A 16,933-nucleotide genomic window follows, 5' to 3' on the forward strand; every position below is an offset into this window, starting at 1 on the left:
AGTATATACGAATTTACAGCTAGGTAGGCTACGTTTCCGAAATGCAGGCCTAAATCGACCTAAAACTACTGGACTATACTTCTACGTCAGTCTGTTATAGCTGGGATTAAAAAAAATGTACCTACGTTCGATAATATTAACAGGTTTAACTGCTATTTTTTATAATAGTCTGATTCCTATGGAAAAAAGTAATTAATTTGTAATCATTAATTCAATAATTATTAATCAATCAAACATCGTTTGAGTGGGATCAATTACTACGCGTACATAATGTCAATTAAATACAAGTATTACTCGCCCATTTATCTATAGATTTTAAATATTTATTTTCTTGATAATTTTAAAATTACAAAACAATTACCACACTAAGTTTTAAATGAAACTAAAATGGAATATAATCAATAATTTCTAACAAATACTCTGGATATGAAACTATAATGAAGCAGCTGTGACGTGCATTTAAAAAAAATGATAATCGGTACATGCTCTTTATATTGATGGCCTTGTTAGACTAGTTCATTATTCCAATTGGCTATTAGCAACGTAGGCGTTAGCCAAATATCACTAAGGTCGTTTCAACCAACTTCAAAAAAAGGAGGAGGTCAATTAGACCGTTTTTTTTTGTTTGTTACCTCATAACTTTTTACTGGGAGAGCCAATTTTTATGATTCTTTTTTTTTTTGAAAGTGGTGGTTTGGTGTGTCCCATGTGGTGGGACCACAATTTAAATTTGGTGTAGTTTTGACAATTTGAAAGCGGTTAAATTTTTTGTTAAAAATAGCTAAAATATACTTATTTTTTTAGTGTGTGGGACAAATAACATGTCTAATCGGTCGTCACTACAAGTATTTTTTAATAAATAACTTTAAGAAAAAATACCAAAAAAGAAATGTAAAAACAATGTGTTACATCAAATGTTCTAGTATCTTATTTTAAATCAACGATGTTACTGCAATTTCTTGAACGTTAACATTCTCCATAATCCGATTGTTACAGATTAAGTCTTCAATAACAATTAGATTGGAGAGAGTCTATCCGATTGAGAAAATAGTTTCTAATAACAATAAACCATTTTATATGAAAGTATTATTTTGATTGGATCTGGTACCGGTATTATTTGCAATCAAACATGTCGGTCACTTCGATCGTATTCATTGACCCGAACCGCTCGCGTTGTGGAGGTAAAACGACCTTAATTTCATGGCTCGTCGGCTTTTCGGATTCTAACAATATTAAATTTGATATTATACCCAGCGAGCTTCCTTCAAAACAGATCGTTGACACAGAAACTGATATTTCGGGTCAATTGCAATATAATATTTTAGATAGATATTGGTTACATTGAGCCAATTGTAAAAATTCGTGTATCTACCTACCTACAATTGCTTAAATAACTATTGATTATATTTCAAAAAGTATATAAAGAAGGTATACCATTTCTGCCGATAGATTACTAAACAGTTCTAACAAATACTTAACTTAGATATAATGAATTTAAACACGACACCTTTATACCAATTACACACATCCTTATAAAAGAAGATATCCTGACAAATTGCAGAGAGACTGCTCATAATAATATAATATGCGGTGACTTCACGGTTATCTAAATCTTGGACTAAATCAGCTGATAACGTTTCATACACGCTATGACATTTTAATTTAATTTCTCAGTTAGATACTTTTAAACAAGGCAAGTTAAATATGTCCGAATTGAAAAGAAAACGCTCTATAAAAACTATGTGTTTGAATGATGTATGTAAGTTACGAAATTCAAGTAATGTATACGCATTTGCGCAATAATTTTTGTAAATTAAATACAACTACATCAACATTTTCACAATACAGGGTTTTTTTATTAAAAGATGCTTACCGACGATAGATTTCTAATACGGTAGGTACTTAGGAGAGATAACATAATACTATACTAGTAAGTAGTAGTACTAAGGTACGTTTGTGTTTTCTTAAACCTTTTTGCCTTATAATTTATTTGTACTATATATAGCGCATGCGATAAGTAGAGAGCAAATTGTATATGTTACGCAGTTAGCACTCTTAACTAAACGCCTTTGTTACAACTAGGGAAACCTTAGTTCTAACTAGGGAAAACGTGTAAAAAACTTAAATTAATTTACGGTGTTATTTTGGTTCCTACTGATTTATGTTTCAGGCTAAGCTTATAAAAAAAACTAAAGAAAGCTCCATGACACAAACGGACCGTGGTATTTATCAAGTTCTTTGAAAATAATCATGATTAGGTACTATTCTCATCTGGACTTGAACAAAACCTTTTTCAATTTAGATAAAACGAATACAGAAATATTTTATTTTTGTTTTGGATTCTCCACAAAATAATAATATAAGTTCATAAGTCACCTGATTTTTTAGGTTTTGTTACTCGATAAGTACGTAGGGTTTCCATCGTGTGATACTTTGAGTTTGATAGAGAATTATTATCATTTGGGTCCATTGTCAACGTATTTTGTAGAAAAGAATGATCAAATACTAGAACTACTTTTTTTATATCGAACTCATAATTTAATTAGCCACATGATAACTCGTGACGGTGATAGTAAGACGCAGGACTTTCACTCAGCTTTACAGCTTAAAGTTGCATTTGAAAGTTCAAAGCTGTATAATTCGAGAAGGTCGGAGATTACTTGTGAAATATTACATGGTTATGTTTGTAATCTATTGTTCGGATCACGATATAAGGTCAATGACGGCAGTTAAATTTGAATATTTCCATCGCTTTTGACTTTGACCATATTGAAATTGTAAAAATTATGTTGTCAAGGTAAACCTTGTATGGAAAAATGCAATATGTTTGCTCATTTCTTCAAAATCCTTTTTTGTTACTTCAATTGTTTGTTTATGATCGGTAATAAGTTTATAGCCTGTATGTTAATAACATTCGTATAAAACTACTATAAATATCAGTATGAAAATATATTTATTGTAATATTATGAATGCGAGTGTGTTTTTGTTTCTTTATTTTTCTGTCTTTCTTTCAATTCACAACCGAGCGATAATTTTTGTGTCTGAAAATAGATAGTAGGTAAAGCAGTAGCCTATCTGCCTTTCAAGTAGAACACATAACAATTACGCGAACGAAGCAATAAATTAGTAACGTTATATATAAATACAAAATTATTTATCACTTTACTAATTTACAGTATAAATATATAAGTACATATTTAAATATGATCATTAGATGTATTGATAAAAAAGAAATTGTTCTCGTGTAATATGCGTAATTAATTGAATTTAAATGTTTTGACCCTAACTTGATAGTTGGCGCGGCGCGGCGTAGCGGCCGCCACGAATTGCTGGTGAAAGCGATGAATGCATCAAAGTAATATATATATTTAAATTACGCAACTGCTTTTATCATATCATAACTAATTGATATACATATTTTGCTATTTGAAAGTTAAAAAATAGAAATCATAATTGAATAAATATTTATTATTTGTGTAGAAAACATGGTCACGATATATTGAATGTTCATCGAAATACAATATTCGATTCGGTGATACCGAAACTAATTATGCCAAAAGGAAAAATAAGGGTGTATTACTTAATACTTAGCTGCATTAACCCGTAAAGTGAAAGCAGATTATACCGTTATTGATCCGAGTGGTACGTTTTACGGTGCCCGTGTTACATCATTGCTTGAGGTCAATACATCTTTTTATTGGAATGGTTTCTATATACTAAGCAAAAGTACAGAATATAGGGATGGATTTATTATGTCCTTGATGTATCGAATTAAGTATTTAAATTTACCTTGTCTTAATTAATTTGAACATACAGTAGGCAGTATAAATAAAATTCAAATAAATGAAAACACTGTCGATATCTAAACACGAAAAATAATTAATTGATGACATAAATTAATTATTTACAAATATTGCAACATTTCCGTAAGATACAAGATATTGTATGATAAAAATAAGTAGGAAGCGTATATTCTGGAATTGAGATTAGATATCGACACACTTATAATGCAGGATTGGAATGCACGGCGGTGGAGATAGGCTTTTGTTTGCACAGATGAATCTTTGTGAAGAATTCTAAGACACATATAAATTTTCATATTGTCAGAATAACTATATAGCTAGTAGCAAAAATTTATTGGTTTCCTTGATCATTTTGTTTGCTTTTTCGAAACTTTTTATAAAATGCATCAAAGGTTTTTAAGTTTATACTTTCTCCTAAATAAACTTCAACATATTACGAGGTAGTTAATTGATGTCAAGTATCTTTACGCCGAATGTTCAATCTCTAGCGTATTTTTGTTCAAACATCGCCACATCACAATTAAATAATACGAATTGATAAAATGGTACCTACGCAATATTCATCCATACAGGCAATCGATGGGCGCATAAAAATTAATATAAATTAATTATCTATTGTTAGAGGAGCATGCACAAGAGCAATATTTTATAAATAAATTAGACGTTAATGACCTATCATTGTAAGTAGTTAGTAAGAACTAATATTGCATTGTCTGTTTGCAACACACATTCGAACCAGGCGCATATTTCCCGGGTTTTCCGAGCTACCAGCTTCCTTCGTACAATAGGCTAGTTGCTGCAATATTAGTCGTACAAAAAAGGCTGTATGTATGCAACTCGCAACAGTTGTTAGCGGCACTTGGTGAATGCCGATAGCAGTGACGAAACAACGCGTGTTGCACTGAATCAATTAGGTTAGGTTTACGAAAGTACATGAAGAGCGGTTTTAAATAAATAATAATGCATCACTTCTAAGCTGGTTTATATTTCTGACGGCGGAAAATAAAAATAAGCAGGCATTAAAATAAAATTAAATTTTGGTGTAGATTATTACATCTAAGTGTGTACGTGGACATGTATTTCCGTGCATTTATGCTAAAATATTGATGATGAAATGATTGCACCTATATGCCAACTAAAAACTGAAGAGAATCAGCATGCCGAAATCTTAATACACATTAATCAAACACTTCTAATATTGAAATAACGAAAGTCTGTCTGTCTTTTCGCAACCACTCAATTGATTTAAATGAATGAGACCCGTGATAGGATAACATAGGATAGTTAATATATTCCGTATATATGTAAATGTATTGTGACTGTCTATTTTCTTTTACTATGCGTGTGAAGCCGTGGGCGAAATGGATTTTTGGATATGGTTATGTTTGAAATATTGCGTTGTAAAATATTGCATCGTCATACAAAACTATAGTACCACGAAATTGTGGCAAAATATATCTAATTAAGTATGTTAAATGCACTAGGGCTATTAGCAATAAAATGCGATATCTCAATTCTCGCTACCGCTTACAAGATTACTTTATAATATATCGTTGAAATATTTTAAACAGCGCGTTGAATTCTAATATATGGAACGAAGGTCTATGGCGAAAAGAGATTTAAATATTACGTTTATATACGTTCAAATTTATAGTGTCCTTCACAAATACATTTATGTATTACCTATTTGTAAATATTTTGAATAATATTGTACCTTATTTAAACTAAGATTAGATTAACTTAGATAGATTCAATTTAATGACGCATCGTAAACTAGGACATTTATTATGTAGAATCAATTGTATTGTAATTCTATTAATGTATGAGGAAGATTAAATAAGTCAAATATTTCACTAGGATACCACCATACCACTCATAACCACCACACCACTGCTCAACCCACCAAAGAATTTATAGCTGACTGTCACCATGACTAGTAATACAAACACAAATCTTAACCATTGTACAAGTTATCAAGTATAACGAATTGATCATGATCTATTGCTAACCATCACAACATATCCATAACACATCGATTCTCAATCTTATATTGACAAGTAACAGATAAAGTACGCATGTTCTAACAGAAATGCGAAAAAATTAATTGGTACTTCCATATGCGTTACTCACCGGAGGAGAAAATAAGAAAGATGGCAAATAAAGATATAACAAGCCACTAAAGTGCATTTGAAATTTAGATTTACATCGTTAAACAGTTATGTATCCTGCAAGCATGAATGTGTTTTATTGCACGGCTGTTTATTCGCAGTGGCAGTGTTTTTGTGTTTTATACTGTTTGTTTTTAAATATAATTAAACTTCACTGTATTTTTGCCTAAAGCAGGCTTATCAATGAAATTTGAACCATCTCTACATTAAGCTTAATAAGGAATAACGACCGGTAAATTGTGATGATTACGTAATTTACTTTAAGTTATTTTGTCCTTATATCCCCTTAATTAATTTTCTTTGTTTTCACCTTTAATTTTTAATGGTAATGCGAACACAAAAAATTTTGTCGGTTTTCTTTAGTAAACTTATAGAAAGTAATTATTATCCAACAACATATACAATATGCTTGAGATTTAAGAACAATATCTACAAATATTTACAATTTTTCAACATTTACATATGAAATGAATTCAAGGACAGATAACTGACTCCTTCACTTTTTAGATATCTCGAAGATATTAAAGTTATTCTTAAGTCACAGGGTGAGACCCTGGGGTGATGATCCTCTTAAATCTTAATAAATAATACCTACAGGTGACTAACTAATCGATTCATCAAAGCATAGCCCAAACTCCTGGACCGTCCGGGCTGAAATTTGTAAACATGAACATCCGCTAAGATTTTAATAAATTATACCTATATATAAGAGGATGAAATAAGGGATTGTAAGTAGCACCATGGAAATTTATGTGTTCACGCAGGCGAAGCTGCGGACAGCTAGTAACTTAATAAATTAAAATAACCCGATGAAATAGACGCAGATGTAAAGCGAAGTCCTACTTTATGAGGAATAATCGTGCAAATTGTCAAAAAAGCAATATTTCAAGGTATGAAACAGTGGTAATAAAATATCATCAACAGAAAAATGTTGACTGCATAAAGTTCGCTCCAAGAATATTAATTAAACAAAACAAACCTTACAGTTATTCCGATACGGTTGGGCGATTCGAGAACTATTGCCGTACACTGTACACCAATCGACGTATTAAACAATATTTAATCACAACTACACAAATATTTATCACAGCTACACCGTATTATTTTGATTGTGTCGGAACAAAATTGCTTCAAGGTATAGGATACGTACGGTGCGACGTTGCGAGTTGGACTGCGCGCGCGCCGCTTGGAGAAACTCAAAAGTCAAGAGAAAAGTGGTTTCCCCCTACACATTGGCGGTTACATCAGTAATCTGGTTGCTGTTTTGCTGGTATTGTTTAGTTGTTTGGTCTGATGTTATTCGGTATACTTCCTATTTCCGCTTTATCCATGTAATGGCTATTAGATTACTGGTACCTAATGCAAATGCATCTAACAGTCTAACACCAGCACTTTTATGTGCAGAAAACCAAACACGTAATAAATACTAACGTAATTGCAAAGTAATCTGTAATAAATAACATTTTAAATAACTCAATGCTTATGAGCGGTTACAAGTTGTTGTACAACCTTTATTACCAGTCTTATGACTTATAATTATTTGTGGTTCCGAATTCCAATGTAACATCATAATGATTGCGCCTTCTATTTCATTTTTTAAACTGATTACCTATGTAAAGTGTTGTATTTATCTCTTTAAGAAAGCGATATCCGGTGATTACAATTTGGTACATTGATGTGTCATTAAAACAAATAGGATTCAGTTTCACCGCTCTTCTGATGGTTAAAGAAAACACTAACCAAGTCACACCATTATTATTACATTATAAATTATATTTATATGATACTAACATATCACATTCATATTCACATCCTTAGATGCATGTCTTATATTAATTTATATTCTAATAGCCCGCGGGATTGACCAGGGATAAAAAAAGAATAATAAAATACCTATCTAGCCTAGCTGAGTGAGGGACTCGAGCTCGCTTCTGCACGAATTCGGCCATCTCGCACTGGGGAAGTTACCACACCCCCACAGTAGATCGGCTTGAAATAGCAGCACGTTACGGTGTTTCGTTTGGTCAGTCGGGGAGCCGGAGGCCCATGTCCATCTCACCCCTCCCAATCCATTCCCGTATCCCGGTCGTCAATCCCTATGATCTATTCCTTAAAAGCAAGCACGCGTTTCTTCGAGGCCTTCTACAAATGTTCATGAGTGGTGGTGATCGCTTACCATCAGTCGAACCACCAGCTCAGTTTTCCGCTATTAATTAAAAAAACGTATAGATGTATTATCACTAAGGAATAATGTAGCTTTCTAGTGGTGAAAGAATCATCAAATCGGTCCATTACTTTAAGAAGCTGTTTAATTCTAACAAACATGTAATCAAACCTTTCCTCTTTTTATTATTAGTCTAGATGTAGATTGATAGTGCAATCTGCAAAAACTAAACAACGCCACATGATGGTAGTAACATTCAAAGGTCGTGCTCATCGTCTGTTCCTCGTATACAAATACATTGTTCTTTGAAGCACCAAATACAAAATATTGTGAGATCGTTTATGCCTTTTTCTTTTGTGGCTGGCGCGGCGTTGTTTGCATCATTGCACAAGCACTTTCTCCAACCGCTAACAGGAGGCGTAAACGTGTGACGCATTTGTTACGTATTGACTTCTGACCAGACGGGTAATGAGTATATTATATGGCTTAATATTTAGTATTGTAAATGTTATAACTTTGTGTATAAAATTTTTGTAAACGTAATACATTGCGAAAAACCTAGTCGGTTAATATTATAATTTTTAATTAAGCCATATAGGATATTCATTTGTTATATAAAACAATTCATATTTATCCAATATTTGTATAAAAATGCAGCTAAAAAGTTTGCTTGTTTGTTATCAAGGCGTTAATATCAGTAACGATTGGACCGATTTGAAAAATGATTTCACCGTTGGATATGCGAGTGCTACTAGTGCCTTATGAGTTATGACCATATCTTTTATTTTATATTGGGACATGCATGTTGATGCGATTTATAAGGATCTCCTTATAAATAAATTGTACATAGACTGGTTTACTTTATACCTACCTAATACGGTTAATACCTACCTACCACATAAATAGATCATCCGTTGACGGCGCCTAGAATTTTTCGGCGTAATAATATTTACAGCGCATGCCTATATTATTCAAAAATAGACTATAAAAAAGAAGGAAAACAATTATGTGAAAGGATAAGTGGGTATATGTAAGCAATAATCGTCAACCTTTTAAGCCGGACAGTCTTAAAAAAATAATTTCAAGGCTATCCATTCTTCCTCATTCCCATATGAGTGATTGTCCCAGCTAATAAGACGTAAGACAAAAATACAACTGAAACATTTATTCAGAGGATTCTGAATTTGGAGTTTAAGAAACATATATTTTGAGAAATTAATAAAGCATTTTAATGATATTAAACTGCAGATTAAATTAAACGTATATTTTATTTCGGAGTTCTGAAAATTTTAAATTATTTTTCGTTTTACGTGGTTTAACTTTACACTTGAATAAACTGAGTTATATTCGTAATTTATACCATTCACCAGCACACATAACGGTTACTATTCACTAGCATCATTCCACCTTATCTAATACATTGTATCAGGATAAAAGGAAATCTACCTACTTGTACTGTCTAGTATAGTATGTTATCTGTGTTTCTATAATTCCAGACTGTAGTACTATTATCTAACTCTGTTCATAATGTTTTCGAGCTATTGAATTTCATGTTGAAATAGGTTGAAACAGTTACAAATAGGCATTCCTTTAATTTTCAGTAGTAAAACAGATTAGTAAATTGTTTGTTGACAATTGGTTAACTTAGTAATAAAAGTAATAAATAAGGAAATCTCTAAGATCAAAAATATCAATCGTGTGTTCGTTAAACTCGAAATATACCAAACGATTTTTGTAAAATATATATAGCGTTAAAATACACACGTTTTAAAGATGTTTCAACTCAATCGTCTCGCTTTTTTATGTGCAATAGGGTAGCGATTGACCTCGCCTACTAGTGAGCGTCATTGTTGTCTAAAATTGAGAGTACTTCCTAGAAGGTACTTGATCAGTGTTTAGGAAGTATGTTAAAGTCCCTTGCGTTTCGAATAAAGCATGAGAACTATGGCACGTCAACCATAAAGTTGTGCCTAGAGTCCGAACCGATGGCAGAATGGGGATGGCGGAATCATGCTGTGTAATTCGGCAGCTCAAGAGTCTTTAGTTGATTGGCAGAACCATCCCAGAAGTGAGAGTAGTTATTCCATGCTCGACCGGACTTGTGCTTGGGACATTGAGACACTGTCCCAAAATAAAATACTATTGTCCTGTTCACCTGTTCACAATACCACCTTTTTTGGATGGCCTTCCTAATCAGGATAATGAGATAAAGTCAGACAAATACTTATCGAGTTGCTTTAACAAAAAACAGACAGTAATATAGTATTATAGTAAGTATAGTATTATCAATCGTGAAAAGTCACAGGACAAAAAAATTGTTTGCTTCAAAAAAACAATGCCTTGCAATTTATTTATCAAATTTGGTTTTATCGTTATGGCACCGGGTTGCCTCAAGCCAACCTTTATTTATATCAACGAGAACAAGAGGATAGCATAATGGAATATTTCGGTACTTAATATTTTTACAACCTTCTTGACTCTTCCTTGCTTATAACACTTTTACCAGCCGCACAGTTCCAACATCGGAGCACCCACCGTAAAAACCAATTCCATCCGCACCATCTGGATGGTTGGCGGTACACCACCGTACGCTTCACCCGCAACTTCTTTCTGCGTAGGGTGAAGCTTCGGAACGATAATCCCGAACAATTACAACATTGGAGCCTTCAAGAAAAGAGCGTTTATGTCACTGAAAGGCCGACAAAACACTTGTAACACCTCTAGTGTTGCAAGTGTTTATGGGCGGAAGTGACCACTTAACATCAGGTGGCCCACCTGCTCCTTTGCTTGCTCTGCCATAAAAAAACAGATAATATAGATAATATACAGGGGCGGATTTGATACGTTGGCTGCCTCCTTTGTTGGCTGAAAATTAATTATTTAATCAGTGCAGTGATACTGATTCCAAGTCTATTTCTATTTTTAAGTAACAATTAATTGTTATCCACAAATTGCCTTTTGCTGAAATCAAATCATCACAATCTAATGACCGTAGCAACTGTGATTCGATGCAGACGATAGCTAGAGCGTTCAACCTGTCCCCGTTCATTTTCCAAATATTGCCGCCTCCTACGTTTTGCCGCCATTGGCCTGGGCCTACTCGGCCTATAGGGAAATCTGCCCCTAATAATGTAATATAATTAGTTTCATCTCATATGAATTTGTCTACGTGCCGCCATCTATATAATCTACATTTAATATTTTTTTAAATAAGCGACATCTATAATCTAAAAAATTAATGAAAGTTTTCAATACAGATGTCACTACCGAGCAAAGTAGGAAGGCGTCTTTTTATTTTCTAAAAATAACACTAGAGTTCGTATGAAGCGCTATATTTAGTTTTTAGACATTTGACAAAAAAGATGGCAGCGATTGCCGACTGCTGTCCTTCGGATTTATTGCGAAAATGGCGCATTATGTGAAATTTTCACGTTATTTATTAATTATAAGTGAAAATTTGTGCAGTGCTGCTTTGTGATGGTGTGTTAAAGTTACATGAATGACAGTGATAATCGTGTGTAAATAGGAGGACAGCTTTCTTTGGGATATTGGATTACACATAAAATAAAGGTATTTATTGCCTCCTACGCTTTAAATCTTATTCATAGGCAATCATTTATTGTTCTGTTAATTATTATTGTCGTATTACTGGCGATACCATTTAAAAAAAAAAATTAACGCAAAAATACGAAGTAAATAAAAGACAATCTTTTCCCAAATCCCATACTTTATTTTATAATATTGCACTCTAAAAAAGTTAGCAGCTGTGTGTGGTTAGCCACGGCCTTTATTATTTGGTGCCCAACGGATACTTCATGACATCAGCAAAGAATACCAATGGCTGTAAACATTTAGTACAGTGATTCATATTATTTAGGAAGCATACCATTATCTACCATAAAGAGTGTGTATATTTTTACAAATTATGTACCTATATCACCCTGTATTTTTTTAAAATCCCTCTAATCTAAAATTATTTAAATCAATATTCACAATTATTTTACAAATTAAGTTTCCTTGTATTCAATAACAATATTGGAAACAATGGTCTCATATGTCTTATCAGAATATTATGACTGACTAATAATTTAGCAGTTAGTAATTATGTTATTATTGAACATGGATCCCATCATTATAATAATTTGTGTGTAACTTTTAGTAATAACTAATATGAAAATAACAAATCTTTAATATATGTATGTATTTGAGCACATTTGTGCCTTATCATTAAGTATGTAATTATATCTTATGTTAAATTTAGTAAAATTTTTATTTGTGTCAAATTGAACTCCTGAAGAAGTCAAAACTGCAAAAAATGTTTATTTCAGGAAGTACTTTTTAGAATCATAGTAAAATTAAACTTTTAAAAAAATATCAACTTATTGTTACTCATCATAGTAAGTAAGTACAGTAAACTAAGTAGTTTAAATGCTTGTTACTAAATTTTGTTGCCATGTTTTATATTCTTATGGAAATTAAGATATAAATAAAAAAAAATTATAATATTAAAAAATATCTTAAAATGATATTGGAAGATGTCAAAACAGTTTGCTTCTGTCCTCGGATCATTGTGTGTTACATTCTAATAATATCATGAAACTAGGTCTACTGTTTTTCTCAGTTACTTCAAAATTTTTGATAAAACATACTTTTCTGACACTATTCCTGTCATCTAAATAAGCAAAAAGATTCAACATCAAAATCATAGATTTTTTTGTGAAAAGAACATGTTTTATTGATACATGCAAAAAATAAAAAAATTAATGAAGACGATCACAAGGAAGGAGTTCATTAAATGTGACAGCCTGAAACAAGGAGGTGGTAGGGCTTAAAAATCCTTAAATTCGTCCTTAAATAAAAATCTGATATAATTTATGGATTGCCTCTTCACTGAAACACCAACAAAATTTAGTCGAATGATTTTATATTTTTCCCACATGTTCTGATTGCAAATATATAAAAACCTTTTTTTATATAAAATGAGAATTTATAATCTAGATTTATTCAAGTGTGGGAGTTGAGTATGCTTCAGAACAAGTTGGGTGAATCTACACTGGGGAAAAAACCACACCCCCAAAGAAGATTGGTGTGAAATAGTAGCCAGTTATTGTGTTTCCTTTGTTGAATGGGGGAGCTGGAGGCCCAGACTTGGAGTAACCTTTTTCTCTCCCATCCCACTTCATTACCTAATTCCCAATGTTCCCCTTAAAAGCAGAAAGATTTACAGGGTCCCTACCCTACCTATGCAAATGTTCATGGGTGGTGGTGGTTGCTTACTATCACACCTAAAATAGAAATTTTAAGTTGAAAAGTATTCATACCTTAAAAGAAGAGGTATATATTATAAATAAGCTTATTAAATTGAAGATAAGATTAAACTCGTAATATTTCACTAACTGTTAAATAATATATTTTAATTAATGATAAAATATAATGATAAGTGTCATCAGACCAGTTCTTGGCACAGCACTCAACGTCTGTCATCTCTAGAGCATGCTTGGTGACAATAATTATGATAGGGAAATTGTTATAAATACTTAACTGAAATATTAATGGTAGTTATATAAAACGCTCACATACCAGCACTTGGATGTTTGTATTAATGTAATTAACATACAATGGATATGTTTGCATTGAAATTACCACATTTGGTAAGATTCTACATGAATGATATAGCTCTCTACACTATGTGGACTTTACTTCATTAGGCAATTTACCTATTGTAAATAGTTTTTTGCTTCATAGATATAGTTAGAGACTTTGACTTCATACAACATTGAAGTTGAGTATGTATAATTAAGTATGCATTTTTTTTGTCAAAACAAAAATAACAATCAATGCAATGTGGGACATTTTGAAGATTATCTTTTTTAAGTTTGCATGTGTCTGTGCACACACTTTTCGGAGTTTCAAGTTATAGGTAAATGTTCACATTTTTCATATTAAATGGATCAATAGCACTGGTACACTTGGAAGTATTTTTATTATATATGAACTTGTTGACCTGGCCCACTCCCAAAGTAAACTATTTCTTCACAAAATGATGAATGGAATTACAATACATCACACTCTTTACAATGATCAAAAATCACATTGTTTAGTTACTTGTAATTGCTTTGTGCTTGTGCAGTCTGAATAAATTGATAGAGGTTAATTTATTGGTGGATGGTTAAATTATAGTATTTAAAAAGTTAGTTCTATATCAGATGTTGATAAACGACTTTCTACTCGATTTTTCGTAGTGAGTGATGGTTGCGCAATTTAATAATTTATAACCGTGTTTAAACAGAAAATGCAGGATTAAGACTATTGAGTCAGCGTCATGGAATTATACTCTATTTTTGTTACATTCATCGGCCCCAGGCTCAATACTCTGCCAAATTATAAAGTTTTACGACAAAACATGCATACGACTGCGTCAGTTGTGTTTACTGTATGTGCGTGACTGGTTTAGGCATTACATTTGTATGTAAAATGGTTAATGCATAATAACTACTAATCGCGAGTTAATCGCGGAAATAATTAATTAGCAACATTCACTTTTATGTTTATCGGATTAATTGTCTTAGTCTTTTTTTACTACAATTTTCATTACATATTTTTTAAAACCACTTCGTTGCAGTTTGAAATAGGATTTTAGATAATTTAAAAACTCTGCTTTACGCAACATAATGTACGTACTAATCCTAGCCATGTAATGGGTTGATTTGCGTCAGCAGTTTCTTCAATAAAGTTAAATATGTAGTTTATATACTCGTCAATATATTAATAGAAATATCGCTATCCAGGGAACTATTGTTATAAATTATATTATTACTGGATATTTGCACAACTTAGGGGGTCAGTGTCACGAGGCACTGAGATTTCCAAATATGAATAAAGAAATTTCTATTTCTCTATTTGCATTTTTCGATGTCAAATCCCATTCATACTTTATATAATTTTTCATTATTGTCTAGACTTGTATTTATTGTCTAGATGGCGATAAATATGAATATACTGTTCCCAAAAGTGTACTTCAATTATTTATTTGCTGATTTATTGGTAATTTATTTATTTATTTTATATTTGGTTTTTGGTAAATTAGTATTATTTGTACCTACTTTATGAATTCCGTTATCTCGATAAGTGATATTCTTAATCAAAGTGCAGTTAAGTATCTTCTAGCTCCCCTGACTTTGCTTAGTTTTTAAAATAGCTAGCAATTAGTATTTGATAAACATCTCTGGGAACAAACTTTTTGTCCTTTAACATACTTGATTTTTACAGATACACTATCATTTTGTACGTGAGCCGAGAAAATTTGTTACATTTAGTTCAAACATTTAAACTGTTTTATTAATATACTTAAAAAAACATGATTGTAAGTATATCAAATTTTCAGAAATGTAGACGACTTTTTGTGTTAAAATTCCATTCGCAAGACCCCGACCTCGGGGTCACTTTAAATGGAGAGAGTCCTTACTTTCTGAGTAGACCTATTCGGAACGAGCTCAAGAATTATTCTAAACTCCAGTGAATTCTAAGGTTAATAATCTTAAATCCAAATATGTATTTTATAAAACATAAATAGTGATAATATAATGAGTACTGTAATGCGGTATTTGTGTTAAGTTTCAATTTCTAATCAAATTTAATTGTACCAACATTATAAAAGTTATCGTAGGCGAACTAAGTGCGAATAGCTGATTGGAGGTTATTCAACTGGTGACTAGACAGAAATAGCGCGATCACTCGTGGCATCTCGCACACCTCTGTTGACGTCGCACCTCCCCACTGTCCGTATACGCATTTCCGGGATACGGCCCCTCTCACTCTAAATGACCCGATGATGGTAAGATAGCTTTTTTGGGTTCATCGTCATGCAAGATGCAGCTAACTCCTTGCGTGAGACTAATCGAAATTTTGTACAAGCCCCAAAATAGAGACTAACGTACACTAGTCATGGATTGCGATCGATCGTTACGTCTGGCGAATAAAACAATTTGTAATAAAATTGTTGACAATGAATTGTGTTCCAATGTATCAACATGTGATGTCACGGTTTGGAGACGGGGATTTATGTCTTCCCTCAATTTTACATCATCGATCGGTGGCAGGCGGCGTCGCGGCTATGGCGGTCTTCTGCTGGTTATTTATAGAGGCGCCGAGACGCCGACCTCACACTATCTCGCATGTTAATTGGCTACTTGCTCCGCATTTTTTCTGACGTGACCGTTCATGCTACGCCAATGCCATCGATGAGGCCGGTGGTGGCCGATAAACATTGACACCTTTACCGCTCTACGTGATGCGGTTAGCCGGAGGAGGGCTTCTGTTACATGACACACGATATTTACACAAACATGACGGAATGTGGTATTATATGCAGCATTTATACTGGAACTATATCAATTATTCATTCATTGCATTTATTGACAAGATTCTATCGCTCTAAGTTACCACTCCATCATAATAACCAAATATCTTTAATCACGAATTTATGTATCCATACTATGCGACCCAACTGAGAATAGTATTAATTCTGCGCATTCTAGGCAAAATACTAAATAAACCATTTTGAAAAGAATTTCTTTGTAAAATCTTATACTGACTCGTAGTGGACATATAAATTTCATCGTTATTCCTATAATTAGTTGGATCACATGGTAGATTTGAAATCTTTACCTACGTCATATTAACTACACCATGTAGCTTAGATGCAATAAACAATGATATGTATTTTGTGGATGAGAAAGGTAGGCGCTAAGAGCATTTCAAAAAGTGTGCCTGAAAATTGATTGCCTGCATAATATCA

At 32.6% G+C, this 16,933-nt stretch overlaps 2 protein-coding genes across 5 annotated transcripts in view; one reads left to right on the forward strand and one right to left on the reverse strand.

Moving 5' to 3' along the window:
• Nucleotides 1-7,166, reverse strand: part of LOC119831366 — an 18,036-nt gene extending 10,870 nt beyond the window's left edge. The window contains exon 1 of one of the 2 annotated variants that reach the window (XM_038354681.1): nt 6,957-7,166. The gene's annotated coding sequence lies outside the window, so the exon portion shown is untranslated. Of the gene's footprint in view, nt 1-6,951 lie in introns of both variants that reach the window. The other variant, XM_038354680.1, reaches the window with a different exon arrangement.
• A 4,306-nt stretch (nt 7,167-11,472) lies between these two features.
• The window catches only part of LOC119831027 (serine/threonine-protein kinase MARK2), a 33,912-nt gene continuing 28,451 nt past the window's right edge, over nt 11,473-16,933 (forward strand). For all 3 annotated transcript variants that reach the window (XM_038354243.1, XM_038354245.1, XM_038354244.1), the window contains exon 1: nt 11,473-11,706. The gene's annotated coding sequence lies outside the window, so the exon portion shown is untranslated. The remainder of the gene's footprint in view (nt 11,707-16,933) is intronic.

The sequence above is a fragment of the Zerene cesonia genome, chromosome 13 (assembly GCF_012273895.1).
Source record: "Zerene cesonia ecotype Mississippi chromosome 13, Zerene_cesonia_1.1, whole genome shotgun sequence".
NCBI lineage: Eukaryota > Metazoa > Arthropoda > Insecta > Lepidoptera > Pieridae > Zerene > Zerene cesonia.